A 16,164-nucleotide genomic window follows, 5' to 3' on the forward strand; every position below is an offset into this window, starting at 1 on the left:
ATAAAGGTGTTGCCTTTGCATCTGGTAGGGAGCCTGAATTTAGTTGTCAGCTAGAGTAACATTTGTGAAGGAAAGTTGAATGTGGACAAAAGCATGGACCAACTGTGATTTGTAGGGATATTCTAGGGATTCCAACACATGCTGTCAGTTGGAACCACAAACACAAAATAAAATTTGTCTTTTGCTTACTTCAATCTCATAGTCATGGGTAACCTTCAGGTTGTAAGAGCCTTTGACTTTAAAAAAGAGGATATAAAAGATTTGAGTGGTTCAGATGAGGATGTTACTGACACAGAGACTCCAGTAATTGATAAGCCTGGGAAGAAAAGGACTTCTGTAAGAGTAGTTGAATATATGGCTCTGTGTGTGTGTGTGTGTGTGTGAAGTACTGAATATGCTGGAAAAATCTGGAGCTGACATTAACAACGCTCTTCTTGCAAAGAGAAAACAACTAGCAATGTATACCAAGGCTTCTCGCAACACCAGTAACCAGAAAATTGAACATATTTAGAAAACCCAACAAGATCAAAGGCTGAAAGAAGCTTAACCAAAAATATTCTTAGCAACTTCTGACTTTGTTTCAGCAGTGGGAGCTAGATGTGCAGAAATCTGAGGAACAAGAAGAAAAACTAGCTAGTATGAAGGACGTGGAGAAGAATCTGATTACCTACTGGTGCACAAAATGAAGTTAAAAAAAGTGGCTATGTTACAAAAACAAATTATGATGGACACTCAGCAGCAGGAGCTGTCATAGTATTCTGATGACTTTTATTTTTTGGGGGGTTTTTCTGAAGTGAGAAGCGGGGAGGCAGAGAGAGACAGACTCTTGCATGAGCCTGACTGGGATCCACCCTGCATGCTCACCAGGGGGCGATGCTCTGCCCATCTGGACGTTGCTCTGCTGCTACCAGAGTCATTCTAGCACCTGAGGTGGAGGCCATGGAGCCATCCTCAGTGCCCGGGCCAACTTTGCTTGAATGGAGCCTTGGCTGCAGGAGGGGAAGAGAAAGATAGAGTGAAAGGAGAGGGGGAAGGGTAGAGAAGCAGATGGATGCTTCTCCTGTGTGCCCTGGCCCGGGAATTGAACCCAGGACATTCACACACCAGGCTGACATTCTTTTTTTTTTTTTTTTTTTTTTTTTTTTTTAAATAAATTTTTATTAATGGTAATGGGATGACATTAATAAATCAGGGTACATATATTCAAAGAAAACATGTCTAGGTTATTTTGTCATTAAATTATGTTGCATACCCCTCGCCCAAAGTCAGATTGTCCTTCGCCACCCTCTATCTAGTTCTCTGTGCCCCTCCCCCTCCCCCTAACTCTCCCCCTGTCCTCCCTCCCCCCACCCCTGGTAACCACCACACTCTTGTCCATGTCTCTTAGTCTCATTTTTATGTTCCACCAATGTATGGAATCATGTAGTTCTTGTTTTTTTCTGATTTACTTATTTCACTCCTTATAATGTTATCAAGATCCCACCATTTTGCTGTAAATGATCTGATGTCATCGTTTCTTATGGCTGAGTAGTATTCCATAGTGTATATGTGCCACATCTTCTTTATCCAGTCTTCTATTGAAGGGCTTTTTGGTTGTTTCCATGTCTTGGCCACTGTGAACAGTGCTGCAATGAACATGGGGCTACATGTGTCTTCACGTATCAATGTTTCTGAGTTTTGGGGGTATATACCCAGTAGAGGGATTGCTGGGTCATAAGGTAGTTCTATTTGCAGTTTTTTGAGGAACCACCATACTTTCCTCCATAATGGTTGTACTACTTTACAGTCCCACCAACAGTGAATGAGGGTTCCTTTTTCTCCACAGCCTCTCCAACATTTGCTATCACCCGTCTTGTTGATCATAGCTAATCTAACAGGTGTGAGGTGGTATCTCATTGTAGTTTTGATTTGCATTTCCCTAATAACTAATGAAGCTGAGCATTTTTTCATATATCTGTTGGCCATTTGTATCTCTTCCTGGGAGAAGTGTCTATTCATGTCTTCTTCCCATTTTTTTATTGGATTGTTTGTTTGTTTGTTGTTGAGTTTTATGAGTTCTTTGTAAATTTTGGAAATTAGGCCCTTATCTGAGCTGTTGTTTGAAAATATCATTTCCCATTTAGTTGGCTGTCTGTTTATTTTTATATCAGTTTCTCTTGCTGAGCAAAAACTTTTTATTCTGATGTAGTCCCATTCATTTATCTTTGCCTTCACTTCTCTTGCCATTGGAGTCAAGTTCATAAAATGTTCTTTAAAACCTAGGTCCATGAGTTTAGTACCTATGTCTTCTTCTATGTACTTTATTGTTTCAGGTCTTATATTTAGGTCTTTGATCCATTTTGAATTAATTTTAGTACACGGGGACAGGCTGTAGTCGAGTTTCATTCTTTTGCATGTGGCTTTCCAGTTTTCCCAACACCATTTGTTGAAGAGGCTTTCTTTTCTCCATTGTGTGTTGTTGGCCCCTTTATCAAAGATTATTTGACCATATATATGTGGTTTTATTTCTGGGCTTTCTATTCTGTTCCATTGGTCTGAGTGTCTATTTTTCTGCCAATACCATGCTGTTTTGATTATTGTGGCCCTATAATATAGTTTAAAGTCAGGTATTGTAATGCCCCCAGCTTCATTCTTTTTCCTTAGGATTGTTTTGGCTATTCGGGGTTTTTTATAGTTCCATATAAATCTGATGATTTTTTGTTCCATTTCTTTAAAAAATCTCATAGGAATTTTGATGGGAATTGCATTAAATTTGTATATTGCTTTGGGTAATATGGCCATTTTGATTATATTTATTCTTCCTATCCAAGAGCAAGGAATATTTTTCCATCTCATTGTATCTTTTTCGATTTCCCTTAACAATGCTTTGTAATTTTCATTATATAGGTCCTTTACATTCTTTGTTATGTTTATTCCTAGGTATTTTATTTTTTTTGTTGCAATCGTGAAGGGGATTATTTTTTTGAGTTCATTTTCTAATATTTCATTGTTGGCATAGAGAAAGGCTATGGACTTCTGTATGTTAATTTTGTATCCTGCGACCTTACTGTATTGGTTTATTGTTTCTAATAATCTTTTTGTGGAGTCCTTCGGGTTTTCGATGTATAGGATCATATCATCAGCAAAAAGTGATACCTTTACTTCTTCTTTTCCAATATGGATGCCTTTTATTTCTTTGTCTTGTCTGATTGCTCTGGCCAGAACTTCTAGCACCACGTTAAATAAGAGTGGAGAGAGTGGACAACCCTGTCTTGTTCCTGATTTAAGGGGGAAAGCCTTCAGTTTAGTGCCATTTAATATGATGTTAGCTGATGGTTTATCATATATGGCCTTTATCATGTTGAGATATTTTCCTTCTATACCCATTTTGTTGAGAGTCTTAAACATAAAATTGTGTTGTATTTTATCAAAAGCCTTTTCTGCATCTATTGATAAGATCATGTGGTTTTTGTTCTTTGTTTTGTTGATATGGTGTATTACGTTAACCGTTTTGCGTATGTTGAACCATCCTTGAGATTCTGGGATGAATCCCACTTGATCATGATGTATTATTTTTTTAATATGTTGTTGTATTCGGTTTGCCAGTATTTTGTTTAGAATTTTAGCATCTGTATTCATTAGAGATATTGGTCTGTAGTTTTCTTTCTTTGTGCCATCCTTGCCAGGTTTTGGTATGAGGGTTATGTTGGCCTCATAAAATGTGTTCGGAAGTATTGCTTCTTCTTCAATTTTTTGGAAGACTTTGAGTAGAATAGGAACCAAGTCTTCTTTGAATGTTTGATAGAATTCACTAGTATAACCGTCTGGGCCTGGACTTTTATTTTTGGGGAGGTTTTTAATAGTTTTTTCTATTTCCTCCCTGCTGATTGGTCTGTTTAGGCTTTCTGCTTCTTCATGACTCAGTCTAGGAAGGTTGTATTGTTCTAGGAATTTATCCATTTCTTCTAGATTGTTGTATTTGGTGGCATATAATTTTTCATAGTATTCTACAATAATTCTTTGTATATCTATGATGTCTGTGGTGATCTCTCCTCTTTCATTTTGGATTTTATTTATTTGAGTCCTGTGCCTTTTTTCCTTGGTGAGTCTTGCCAAGGGTTTGTCAATTTTGTTGACCTTTTCAAAGAACCAGCTCCTTGTTTTATTGATTTTTTCTATAGTTTTTCTGTTCTCTATTTCATTTATTTCTGCTCTGATTTTTATTATCTCCTTTCTTCGGCTGGTTTTGGGTTGTCTTTGTTCTTCTTTTTCTAGTTCCTTAAGGTGTGAAGTTAAGTGGTTTACTTCGGCTCTCTCTTGTTTGTTCATATAGGCCTGAAGTGATATGAACTTTCCTCTTATTACTGCTTTTGCTGCATCCCAGAGATTCTGATATGTCGTATTTTCATTTTCATTTGTCTGTATGTATCTTTTGATCTCTGCGCTTATTTCTTCTTTGACCCATTCATTTTTTAGAAGTATGTTGTTTAGTTTCCACATTTTTGTGGGTTTTTCCCCCTCTTTTTTGCCGTTGAATTCTAGTTTCAAGGCTTTATGATCAGAAAATATGCTTGGTACAATTTCAATTTTTCTAAATTTGCTGATATTGTCTTTGTGGCCCAACATATGGTCAATTCTTGAGAATGTTCCATGTACACTAGAGAAAAATGTATACTCTGTCGCTTTGGGATGAAGTGTCCTGTAGATGTCTATCATATCCAGGTGTTCTAGTATTTCGTTCAAGGCCACTATATCTTTATTGATTCTCTGTTTGGATGACCGATCTAGAGCCGTCAGCGGAGTATTGAGGTCTCCAAGTATGATTGTATTTTTGTTAGTTTTTGTTTTAAGGTCAATAAGTAGCTGTCTTATATATTTTGGTGCTCCTTGGTTTGGTGCATATATATTAAGGATTGTTATGTCTTCTTGATTCAGTGTCCCCTTAATCATTATGAAGTGACCATTTTTGTCTCTGAGTACTTTTTCTGTCTTGTAGTCAGCATTATCAGATATGAGTATTGCTACACCTGCTTTTTTTTGGGTGTTGTTTGCTTGGAGTATTGTTTTCCAGCCTTTCACTTTGAATTTGTTTTTATCCTTGTTGCTTAGATGTGTTTCTTGTAGGCAGCATATAGTTGGATTTTCTTTTTTAATCCATTCTGCTACTCTGTGTCTTTTTATTGGTAAGTTTAATCCATTTACATTTAGTGTAATTATTGACACTTGTGGGTTCCCTACTACCATTTTATAAATTGCTTTCTGTTAGTTTTGTATCTAGTTTGATTCTTCTCTTTTGTTTTTCTATCATTTGTTTCTGTTTGTTTGTGTTCCATACTTCTTTCCTCTGTTGCTACCTTTTTTAAGTCATGTGTTTTTGTGGTGGTTTTTTCAAGGGTGGTTACCATTAAGTAATGAAAAGGGTACCTACCATATTCATTGTAGTACCCTATCTTATAAGTATTTCCGCACTTCATCGTCCTTTGCTACTGTTAATCTCCATTCTCTCCCCCCCTTTTTTTTTCCTTTGTTGTCACAGTTTAAGTTTGGTTTTATTGTGTTCTTGGTGGAGCTGTTACTTGTGGTGTTGTTTTCTTTTGTTCTTTGAATCTGGTTGGAAAACCCCCTTTAGTATTTCCTGGAGTGGGGGCTTTCTCGTGATAAATTCTCTCATCTTTTCTGTATTTGTGAATGTTTTTATATCTCCTTCATACTTGAAGGATAGCTTTGATGGGTATAGTATTCTTGGCTGAAAGTTCCTCTCTTTCAGGGCCTTAAATATTGGGGTCCACTCTCTTCTAGCTTGTAGAGTTTCTGCTGAGAAATCTGATGATAATCTAATAGGCCTTCCTTTATATGTTGTACTCTTCTTTTCCCTGGCTGCCTTGAGAATTTTTTCTTTGTCATTGGTTTGTGTCATCTTTATTATGATGTGCCTTGGAGTGGGTTTGTTGGGGTTAAGAAAACTCGGTGTTCTGTTTGCTTCTTGAACTTGAGGCTTTAGTTCTTTCCACAGGCTTGGGAAGTTCTCGTCTATTATTTGTTTGAGTATATTCTCCATTCCATTTTCTTTCTCTTCTCCCTCTGATATACCTATTATTCTTATGTTATTCTTTCTGATGGAGTCAGATAATTCCTGTAGGGCTTTCTCGTTTTTTATTATTTTTGAGTCTCTTTCTTCTTCTCTCTGTTGTGCCTCAAGTTGTTTGTCTTCTATTTCACTAATCCTATCTTCAATCTGGGTTGTTCTGCTAGCTAAGCTTGTTACCTCGTTTTTCAGCTCGTGAATTGAGTTTTTCATTTCTGTTTGATTTGTTTTTATAGTTTCAATTTCCTTGGTAATATATTCTTTGTGTTCATTGAGTTGTTTTCTGATCTCCCTATATTGCCTTTCCGTGTTTTCTTGTATATCTCTGAGTATTTTTAAGATTTCTATTTTAAATTCTCTGTCATTTAGCTCCAAGGCTTCCAATATGTTAAGTCTTTTCTCCATAGATTTTTCCACATCTATTTGTGTTACCTCTCTTTCTTTTGTATCCATAATATTCGATTTCCTCTTTCTTATTGGCATCTGCGGGTGGTCTTGTTGATAGCACTAATTAGAATTAATAAAGAGTAAAAAGTAAAAAACAAGAACAAAAACAAAAACAAAAACAAAAAAAAAATAAATAAAACAAAGGGTAAAACACCCCACAAAAAAAAAAAAAAAAAGCAGTAATAATTTATTATTTCCCCCTTTTTTTTTTCTTTGTTCTCCTTCCCTCCTCTCCCCTCCTCAGGGAAATATCGTGCCTATAATGGAGGGCCTGGTTTGCGGTGAAGAGTTCAAGGGGGCAAAAAAAATAAATAAATAAATAAAAAAAAAAAAAAAAAAAAAAAAAAAAAGGGAAGAAAATCTTAGACAAGCATAAGTTGATCTGCCTGCGGGTGACGGTCAACCAAGAGATATAATGAAAGGGACAAGAGGGAACCAGAAAAAAGGACAAAAAAAAAAAAAAAGGAATAATCAAGAAGAAAAAATAAAAACAATAAGTAAAAATACGTTGTATTAAGTGGAGCAAAGACCAAATACAATGGAGACCTTGGGTTGGGAGGACCCAAAATGCCACTAAAACAAACCAACCAGAAAAAAACAAAAACAAAACCGAAAAAGAAAAACAAAGCCAAAAAAAAAACCTTGAGTCCCAAATTAACTAATTTGTTCGTGATTGAGGATCAAATGGGAGGAAAGTAAAATGAGAAAAGAAAAAACGAATAGAAAGGAAAAAATAAGAAAAAGTGAAAAACGAAGGAAGAAATAAAAAAGGAAGAGAAAAAAACAAAATAAGGCAAAAAAAACAAAAGAGGAGAGAGTGAGAATTAAGTGTCCTGGAGTATAACCCCAAAGGAGGGTGAGGATGAAGGAGAGAAATAAAATGTAACACTTATGGGTAGTGTAGTTCAAGAAAAGGGAAGCATAAGATGGGCAGAGAATAGAAGGGCTGAGGTGGAGGAAATAAAGGCAATAAGATAGAAGGAACAAACAACAACAACTACAAAAAAAAAACAACAACCAACAAACAGTGGAACAAGCTGCAAAGTCTGTGGATTTTTCCTGATTTTGAGATGTCAACCTCTTCCTCCTTCTCCTCTCTCCCTCTTCCCGGTCGGCGACTCTGCACCCCAGGCCCTGCCCCTGCACCACACCCAGGCAGGGACTTGCAGTTGATGGGGTTCTATGGCAATGTCACACAATTGGCTTTATTCTTGTTGGTAGTCAAGGCCTGCCGGCGTCTGCAGGGTCTAACGACGAGAGAGTTCGCCTTCGTGGATTCTCTCTCCCAGTCCCCCCCTCCTGAACCAGCAGCCTGGCGATCCAGCCCCAAGGCTGCCACTGCTTCTGCCTGGGGAGTAAGCGGCTCAAAGAGCTGGGAAATCCCCACTCTATCCCCACTCAGTGCAAGGCTCTGGGAAGGGCTCTGACAGTCAGGGCCTCCAGTGTAATCAGGCGGGGGTGGGAGTCAATTGTTGTCAAGGTGATTGTTCAGCGCCTAGCATTCTGTTGGACCTCTCAACCCAGGCTTTCCACACTTTGTAGCCTGTTTTGGCCGGTAAGAAGAGGCACTAGTCTCTGCTTGCGACTAGTGTGGTATAGATCTTATTATCTGCCAAGTTCTTCTTGTTAGCGTTTATCCCTAAATATGGAGGCTCTATCAATCAGAAGTTGCCCCCGCCCCTTTAGCGAGAGGCACCAAAAAATATCACGCCTCTTGTCTTGGGTCGGTGAACTGAGAGAGATCTTATCAATTAGAACCGAGGGTGCGCAGATTTCACGGGTTAAGTTAAGTTTAGTAATTGGGTCGCAGCTGTGCTCCCGAAGGTATTTCAGGCTGCCTGCGTGCGCCCCTCCCCCAACGCTTGATTGTTAGCTTGAATGGCTGGGTGAGGTGCCCCGCCCGCGGAGAGAATCTCCCAAGTAGGGAATACCGCCCTGGGGCCTCTCCTGCTTCCCGTGCGCGGGCCGCTGGGAACGTTAGCGGTGCTCGGTCTGCAATGCTCGGTCTGCAATCAGACCGGGAGCGCGCCAGCGGCTGTTTGCCGCTGGCTCTGCAACCGACCCACCGCTCGCGGCGGCGGCGGCGGCGGCGGCGGTGGCGACGGCGGCGGCGCGGCGGCGGTTTCCGAGTGCGGGATGACTTACCACCGGCGCACTTTCTCGCGGCTTGAATGAACGTCCCTGCGGTAGCTTCCTCCACACCCTCGTCTCTCAGATTCGAGTGATAACAGTCCTTTTGCTTTCAGTTTGCTCCGAAGATAAATTTTCCTGTTTCTAGTTGATAAATTTGTTGTGATTTTGGGGAGATCTGTCGGACGCGCTGCTCACGGCGCCATTTCCGTGACGTCACTCCCTGACATTCTATACCACTGAGCCAACTGGCCAGGGCTCTGATGACTTTTGAAGGAAGAACTTTAACTTAAGTAATATGATGCAATTATAATTTTAGCTAAGAGGCATATAAGTGTTTAGAGTGGTTTAAAAATTCTAGTTTAAAATATTACACCATGTTAATCATTAGCTTAAGAGCAAGCCTCCTCTTTCTGTTAACCTCTAAATATAATCTAAACAGTTACTAAAACCCTAATAAATTGAGCTTGCAGATCATCAGCAGCATGTGTGTGTATTGTCACAGAGCCTGGAGCCCTGCGTCATCCTGCAGAACATAAAAATATGGGTGCTGCATCATGACTACTTTCAAAATCTTGCACAAGTCTCTGGCATGGACAGCTCCAATCCAGAACAATATAAGAAAGCAAAATAGGAAAAATATATTTTCAGATGGTTAAATTGATCCAATACAAAGCAATGACAGTACCTTATGAAAACTAAGCTAACCCTTTCCTGCAAAGAGATCACAAAGTTCATTTGTCCATCTTTGGGTGATGTACTTTCCTTGTGTAGCTGAGCTACACTCTCACATCAATATCCTATAGTTTACTGAAATATAAAGAGGTACGGTATAAGAATAACTTTTATTAACACACTTTATGCTACTGCATGTAGGCAAATAGGAGAGGGAAGTACAAAATGGTTCATAAATCCATACATTTCCTTATATCAAAATGAAAAAGAAAGCTTCATAAGCATTTTAGTCCTTGTTGTTGCAAGTGATTATATGATTGTAGCTGGTATTTATAACAACCTCTTCCATTACCCATTCCAAATCTCATTGCTCATAGCAAACATCTCCACTCAATGCTCTACTTGATTTTCTATAAGAAAAGCTCTTTATTCAGGCAATGCTATGTGGATTTCCTTGAGTTGAATAAGGAATTCTGCAAGTCCATCATTGTGGTTTTAGTGGAAGCATTGCATGCATCAAAGGCAAATCCATATTCAGAGTGTCTGCTTAATTGGAAAAGAAATCTTGCTAATACACGAAGAAAATTGATAAAAGTGTTCTATGAAACATCATTAAGAATGATGCCTGACTTCTCATCAGAAGCAATAGATATTATTCCTTAAATACTCCAAGCATGTTGCCATAGACACCTTTGCCTCTGTCTTTGCCCTGTCTGCCTGTAATGCTATCTGCCCAAATATCTGCATGGTGAACTTCTGAACTTCCTTTAGGTCTTTACTCAAATGTCTTCACTTTGTGGAGCCTTTATCTAAATCTCTATTTTTTTCTTGAGAATCAGACTCTTGCATGCTTCGATGATCAAAAAGGAAGTTCTTTCCTGAAGCACTGTCACCTGGTGTCCCGCTAAAACATTTTGTGATGCTTACACTGGCTCCCCAGCTGCCCCCAGTGGTCATGGGTTAACTGTGGTGAAGCCTAGTTGCATTAGGAGCTAGCAATTCTGAACCAAAGTCAGAACCCGTCCCATTGCAGTAATCATAGAAGAGAGAATTTAGGAGGACTCGTTTTTTTACCTTTATATTTTTATAGGTTTCCTTTTTGAATATTTCATATAAATGGCATCATTCTATATGTGATCTCTTCTGTCTGGCTTCTTTTCCTCTGCATAATGTTTTTGAGATTCATTTATATTGTAGCATTGATTAATATTAACTCCTTTTTATTGCCAAATACATTTTTGTCCATTGATGGATATAACTCATTTTTATTTTTTTTTGTATTTTTCCAAAGTTGGAAACAGGGAGGCAGTCAGACAGACTCCTGCATGCGCCCGACTGGGATCCACTTGGCACGCCCACCAGGGGGCGATGCTCTGCCCATCTGGGGCATCGCTCTATTGCAACCAGAGCCATTCCAGCGCCCGAGGCAGAGGCCACAGAGCCATCCTCAGCGCCTGGGCCAACTTTGCTCCAATGGAGCTTTGGCTGTGGGATGGGAAGAGAGAGACAGAGAGGAAAGAGAGGGGGAAGGGTGGAGAAGCAGATGGGCGCCTCTCTTGTGTGCCCTAGCCAGGAATCGAACCCGGGACTCCTGCACAACAGGCCGATGCTCTACCACTGAGCCAACCAGCCAGGGCCTGGATATAACCCATTTTGTTTATCCATTTACTAGCTGACATATATTTGGGTTGTTCCCCTGTTTTTGACTATTAGGAACTATAACCACAAACTAATCTCCCATTCTTTTTACAGCATATTTTCTCTAAGATTAAAACATTTACTGAACTTCACAAATGTAAGTGGCATGGCCGATTCCAAACATCATAGACTCCAGAGTCAGATGGATATATGTCCTAATTCTTACCATGCCACCAACTGGATAATTGACCTCAAATTAGTCACTTAATCTCTTTAAGATTTAGTTTTCTTGTTGTAAATGTATGATTTTGTATAAGAATAATATATATAAATTAAAGATGGTTTAGTACATAGTATGTGTGCACATTTATAATCTGGGAGGATTTAAAAGTTTAATAAACCTTTTTGCAAATTCATACACAGGATTTCTAACCACAGTGCTTTTTCTACCACAGATTGCCATCCCACCCACAACTCTCTCTAAACTTAATAGCAGTCCGTGACCAGGCAGCACACTCCTAAAAAATTGTTAACTCTCTTTGTTTATTTTGGACTCAAGAGGAATTTTCTCAATGTTTATGAAGTTGGCCTCAAGAAAGCAGTGTTTGATCCTTTCTTTGAACCTCAGCAAATGAATCTAGGGCAGAATTAGTTGGTGAGTTTCTAGGACAATTACAAGAGCTTGTCTCTGATTGGCTTGGCAACCAGATATCGAATCCTGTTTTCTGAAGCAGAACATCCCACAGATAGAGGCTGAAGAACATTACTTTGCTGAGGATACTTGGGCAGGACAAATGGAACATAATCTTTTGCCAACCTCATTGCTAATCCTATGGCTTCATCTTGTCCGTAAGTCCTTGACTGCAGACATTCCTAACAGTCTGGGGTGGTGTTGGGAAAGGAGATCAATGCAGTCAGGAACCTCTAGGTTTTATTTGAGACTATGTGAAGAAAATAAAAACTCTGTAGAGAGACCAGTTTCTATGTCTCACCTTATCTTTCTGAACAGGAGCGAGCAGCAAATCGATCGTGGAACAGAGTCCTCAGTCACTGCATGTTCAGGAAGGAAAGAGCACCGACTTCACCTGCCATTTCCCTTCCACATCGTTTTATGCTTTACACTGGTACTGATGGGAATCTGCAAAAAGCCCCAAGATCCTGTTTGTAATTATTTTAAATGGGGATTAAAGAAGGAAGGATGAGTTAGAGCCACTCTTAACATTACAAAGGGTTACAGCTACTTGTACATAGAGGCATCCCAGCCTGAGGACTCAGCCACATACCTCTGTGCCATTGATACAGTGCTTTTAGAGCACCTGCTGCACCCAAACCATGGCTGATGCTACTCTGGAATCAACAAATTACGTTTTTTGTTTTTTGTTTAAGTGAGAGAAAGGGAGATAGTGAGGCATTCTCCTGCATGCACCCCTAAAGGGATCCACTTGCCACCACCTGTCTGGGGATGATGCTCAACTCAATTGAGCTATTTTTAGCTCCAGGGTCTGATGCTGGATCAATAAACTATGCTCAGTATGGGGGTCAATACGCCAATCAATTGAGCCACTGGCTGCAGGGAAGGAAGAGAGAGAGAAGGGGGAGAGAGAGAGAAGTAGACAGTTATTTCTGTGTGCCCTAGAATGGAACTGTGATGTCCATAAGCCAGACCAATGCTTTATTCACTGAGCCAACCAACAGGGGCCAGTGTTTTTAATAATCAGGGGAAATGTAAATACAGATAAACAAACATTCTAGTCACTGTAGCTCCCTCAACTAATTGGACTGTTACTAAACACTACTAACCTTGACTCCCACCAGTACATTAGACATATCATTGAGTCAAATCTCTTGTCTCTTCTTTTGGCATGACTCCAAGTGTACTAGATGCTTACTCAAACCTATCTAAAATAATCTGGTTAAACTCAGGTGATATTTACCCCTCATTGTTGCTACTTCCTAGAAGCTAGTTGTTTTTTTTTTTTTAAATCATATTTCTTCACATGCAGAAATGCAACAAATAGATATACCCTCTTACCAAATACCAGGTATGGAAACCTGCATGTTTCATCCAGAACAGGCAATGTTGCCTCTTTTAACTCATTGGGGATTTTTGTTTTGGTTTACTTCAACCTTCCCACTACATGATTATCAGTGTTTTGTATTTCTTATATGTCACTATTTGCATTAAATAAAACCCATTGATAGGGGAAGTTTACTACAAAATTTGTTCTATCCTTTAATGCAGGGGTCCCCAAACTACGGCCCGCGGGCCGCATGTGGCCCTCTGAGGCCATTTATCCGGCCCCCACCGCACTTCTGGGAGGGGCATCTCTATCATTGGTGGTCAGTGAGAGGAGCATAGTTCCCATTGAAATACTGGTCAGTTTGTTGATTTAAATTTACTTGTTCTTTATTTTAAATATTGTATTTGTTCCCATTTTGTTTTTTTACTTTAAAATAAGGTATGTGCAGTGTGCATAGAGATTTGTTCATAGTTTTTTTTATAGTCCGGCCCCCCAACAGTCTGAGGGACAGTGAACTGGCCCCCTGTGTAAAAAGTTTGGGGACCCCTGCTTTAATGTATACTGTGACTGTGATCATGAATAAGTACTTGAACTCTATGGCTTAAGTTTATCCATTTATAATTTCCAGGTACGTAAGGCAGGCGGAATATCTGGTGCTGTGCTTATTTTGCAGATTTCCAAACCATCTATCAGTTTAATACTCCTTTGGTACTCCAGAAGCTGCTAATGCTGGAGCCTTCCTGGATTTTGTCAACATGATTTAACTTGCTTCTGGACCTTTTCATCTGAAAGCTTGAGTTTCAGCTTTTCTAACACCTACATTAGTAACTACTTAGCTCCTGCCCAGCTTCTTAGGTTATGCTGTTATTGCCTTCCTCTCACTGTCATTCTCACATTTTTAGGGCAAAAAGAATAAATATTTAAAAAAAAATACTGAGCTGCATATAAATCCTGTTTAAGAGATATGTAAATGAAAACATTTTTTTTTTCAAGAAATCATTAACAAGATGGTATTGAATCTGTTTGTCAGAGGGGACTCACTGGATCTGTTCTGTTACTTGAACATGTGTAGAATAAGGAGTGTACAGCACAGGACTGAGTGGGGAGAACTTATGGTTTACTGAACACTGGTGTTGATAAAGTGAAACAACACAAAAAAAGAGCCATCACAGTTACCACAGCGGGACAATTTCCCAAACCGGTCCCGTCATTATTGGAATAAAGTTCAATGGAAGAATTTCTAACACTTTTATTAATGAGCTTATAATTAGCTGACTGAATTTGTAGAAACAAAAGGCATGCGCGCACACACACGAACTGGGTCCAAGAACTTATTAGCTTTCTAATTGTTTTCTTGCTTAGATTCAACTCCTTGAATCTAACTTCTTCACAGCCACTAGACTTATTATAAAACATAGATTTCTTTTTTCTCTCTCTCTTTTTTTTGACAGAGACAGAGAGAGAGTCAGGAGGGACAGAGAAGGACAAACAGGAAGGGAGAGAGATGAGAAGCATCAATTCTTTGTTGCGGCATCTTAGTTTTTCATTGATTGCTTTCTCACATGTGCCCTGATCGGGGTGCGGGGAGGAGGCTACAGCAGAGCGAGTGATGCCCTGCTCAAGCCAGTGAGCCTGGGATCAAGCCAGCGACCTTGGGCTTCAAGCCAATGACCTTTGGGCTCAAGCCAGCAACCATAGGGTCATGTCTATGATCCCACGCTTAAGCCAGAGACCCTGTGCTCAAGCTGGCGAGCCTGCACTCAAGCCAGATGAGCCCATGGTCAAGCCAACAACCTCAGGGTTTTGAACCTCGGTTCTCCATGTCCCAGTTTGATGCTCCATTCACTGCACTACCGCCTAGTCAGGTGTTCTGAAAGCAGCTTGTACAAGGAAAACCTACTTAGGAGTAGTAAGATTTGGCAACTCTTTCAGAGGAGGAAGAAAAGGGAGATGTTACTCACAGTTCCAGTGTTGATCTTATAGATGCACATATCACCTGAGTTTGAGATTTCTCTGATTGCTTCCAGAGAATACAACATTATGGGATATCATCTACAGGCATTTGCCAGAATGAGAGTCTCTGATTGAGAGCAAAAAAAATTGTTAAAAAACAAACAAACAACTGAAAAAAAGGGAGATAGAAGGGTTTGGGTGGGTGAAATGGAGAGGATGAGAAAAATAGACAAGAAGAATGAGAGAGACCATTGTTGCTCAGAGAACAGAAATGTGATCAGACTTTCTCTGATGCCTCCTATTGTTTTTCTGAACAAAAGTGAAAGGACTACAGATAAAGCAAATTCCTCAATCCCTGCTTCTATAAGAAGGAGAGACCTTTACCATATACTGCAATTCCTCAAGCACTTTTAACAGCTTACACTGGTATAAGCAAAGCCCCGAAGGGAGTCCTGTCCTGTTCTCTTGATAATGTTAGTTAAAAGTGGAGAAATGATCAAAGAACCAGAAAAGACTGACAGCTCAGTTTGGAAAGACCAGAAAGAACAGCTCCCTGCACATCACAACCATGCAGACTGCAGATGGAGGAACCTATTTCTATGAGAGGCACAGTGCTCTCAAAGCACCTGTTCCCAAACGTTGCTGTGAGTCTCCAGAGCAGGAGAAGTCACAATATCTATGAAGATATAAAAAATTGAATTTAAAAGACTCTCCAGGCTCAGATGGTTTTATTGGAGAACTCTACCACACATTTGAAGAGTCCACATAAATTCTACACAATTGCTTCCAGAAAATAGAAAGAATAAATAATTTCTAAATTATTTTATGAAGCTAGTATTACCCTGATACCAAAATCAGACAAAGACCATATGTAAAAAAAAACTACAAAGAAATTTTTTACTCAAATAGATACAAAATTTCTTAACAAAAATATTAACAAATAGAATTTATATATAGTAAAAATATTACACCAAATCTAGATTTATTTTATGAATGCAAGATTGCTTCAATATTTGAAGAGCAATCAAGGAAATCTTCCATATAACAGGCTAAAAAAAATCACATGATTACATTAACCTATGAAGAGAAAAGAATTGCCAAAATTCAAATTCAACACTAATTTACCCTTATAAAAAAGAAACACTCTTTCAGAAACAGAAATAATTGGGATCTTTCTCAATGGCTAATAACAAATGTACTCACTGATAAGACTATATACTTTCCCCCCAAAGATCA

General features: G+C 39.2%; 1 non-coding gene and 1 pseudogene across 1 annotated transcript; one reads left to right on the top strand and one right to left on the bottom strand.

Annotated features, from left to right (window-relative positions):
• Positions 1 to 204: 204 nt before the first annotated feature.
• Positions 205 to 754, top strand: LOC136377123 (synaptonemal complex protein 3 pseudogene; annotated as a pseudogene).
• A 10,123-nt stretch (positions 755 to 10,877) lies between these two features.
• Positions 10,878 to 10,953, bottom strand: TRNAN-GUU (transfer RNA asparagine (anticodon GUU)). Its single transcript has one exon. It is a non-coding gene; the product is annotated as a tRNA-Asn (tRNA).
• Between the last annotated feature and the right edge of the window lie 5,211 nt (positions 10,954 to 16,164).

The sequence above is a fragment of the Saccopteryx leptura genome, chromosome 6 (assembly GCF_036850995.1).
Source record: "Saccopteryx leptura isolate mSacLep1 chromosome 6, mSacLep1_pri_phased_curated, whole genome shotgun sequence".
NCBI classification, from domain to species: Eukaryota; Metazoa; Chordata; class Mammalia; order Chiroptera; family Emballonuridae; genus Saccopteryx; species Saccopteryx leptura.